At 45.7% G+C, this 1,855-nt stretch overlaps 1 protein-coding gene across 1 annotated transcript in view; it reads right to left on the bottom strand.

The window, feature by feature from the left end:
* TMEM192 (transmembrane protein 192) overlaps positions 1-1,855 on the bottom strand; it is a 19,727-nt gene that overhangs the window by 2,293 nt on the left and 15,579 nt on the right. The gene's annotated exons all lie outside the window — the stretch shown is intronic.

The following is a 1,855-nucleotide window of genomic DNA, read 5'->3' as shown; positions in this document are numbered from 1 at the left end:
GGGAGGCTGAGGCAGGAGGATCGCTTGAGCCCAAGAGTTTGAGGCTGGGAGCTAGGCTGATGCCACAGCACTCTAGCCTGAGCAACAGAGTGAGACTCTGTCTCAAAAAGAAAAAAAAAAAGTTACTAAGAGCTAATTCAAAAATGGCACTGTTACTAAAGGCTAATAAATTGAACTGTGCTTATTTCAACAAGACTTTTTTAAAGTGTTTCTCTTCTTCACGCAAAAAGTTTCTTCTTCTGTTTTTTTTTTTTTTTTTTACTAGTGTATCGGTATTGGCAGTGAGTCAATTTCTTAAGCCCCTAAAGAACACACTTGTTTATATGCTGACTTTAATCCCACGTCAGGTGGGAAGCATTTCAGATGGCGTCAAGGAATAAACTGTGTTCCGGATTACTTAGATCCAATGGCTGGATGAGAAAACTGCAGCTACGATGCCGGTGAAGAGGAAAGGAGGTCTGAAGGCTGAGCTTTGGGCGTATCAACCTGTAAAAGTCAGGAAGAGGAAGAAGAGCGAGGGGAAGAAAACGGAATGGCAGGTCGATGGCAAGGAAACCAGGAGAACGCCGTGGCCCAAGGAAGAGGCGGTGGACGAGGACGCCCCCTGCCACGGGGAGGCAAGTGCAAGGCCTGAGAGCCAGCGCACCCTGGACGTGGCAAGGCAGAGCCCGTCTGCAGCACATCCTGCTAACGGGGTGGGACGGGGGCTCTCGCACACCAGGGTGAGAGACGGCAGGGGGCTGGCAAGCAGTGGCTGGGTGTGGGTGCCTGCTGGAGACAGACCCACGGGACTTGCTGGCAGACCACCTGGGCAGGGGTGGCGTCGAGGATGATGCCAGCTTTCCGGCCGAGCAGCTGTCCAACGGCGATGCCACGTGCTAAGGCGGGGCAGGAGAGGGACCGGGCGAGGGAGAAGGCTGTGTTGGATGTGTCGAGTTTGAGCAGCTTATTTTTGAAATCCAAGTGGAGATGCTGACGGCGTCAGAGATACAAATCTGGGCCCCAGAGACAATTTACAGCTAGAGATGTGAGTTTGGGAGTCATCAACATGTTTACGGGATCTGTTTATTTATTTATAACCACTTAGTTCTCAAACATAGTCAACTAGTCCTCACTACAAGGCTCACAATGGAAAACAACAATTGCCTCACTCCTTATGCCCCAAAAGTAACTACTTTCAACTGTTTGTGACTGTTGTTTCTTCTCTATTTACCTCAATATGTCCAAGTAATAGGATTATACTATTTCTTGATTTTTTTTAATTTTAGCTATACACGATACTAAGTTTCCTATACAAAATATTAGGATTTAGCTCTCTTACTTTTCCCACCTCCATATACACACTCACTCACGTCCTCTTTCTGTATCCTCTCAACCCAGTATGTAATATTACTATTTTGAGTTAAATCGATATTCAGAGCCAGCACATGCCTGTAATCCCGGCCACTCAAGAGGATGAGGCAGGAGGATCACTTGGGATCAGGAGTTCAAGACCAGCCTGGGCAACATAGCAAGACCCCATCTCTACCAAAAATTAAAAGTAAAAAAAATTAGCTGGGAATAGTGGCATGCACCTGTGGTCCCAGCTACTCAGGAAGCTGAGGCAGGAGGATTACTTGAGGCCAGGAGTTCTAGCCTGGATGACAGAGTGAGACCCTGTCTCTATAAAAAAAAAAAAAAAATTAATATTCAGAATCTACATTATTATCATTACATAAATATTATCCACAGTTAAGCCATGTGAAGGTCTATTATATTTCCTTTCGTGTACAACCTTCTATTTTCCACGGGATTAATAATCGCCTCATTTTTTGTTTATATAGTTTTTTGGTAACCATTTTGGCCCCAAGCTCTT

Source organism: Propithecus coquereli, unplaced genomic scaffold (assembly GCF_000956105.1).
Source record: "Propithecus coquereli isolate 6110/MARCELLA unplaced genomic scaffold, Pcoq_1.0 Scaffold53, whole genome shotgun sequence".
Taxonomy (NCBI): domain Eukaryota; kingdom Metazoa; phylum Chordata; class Mammalia; order Primates; family Indriidae; genus Propithecus; species Propithecus coquereli.
Note: the sequence above shows the minus strand (reverse complement) of the source record. Positions and strands in the feature narration are given on the sequence as shown.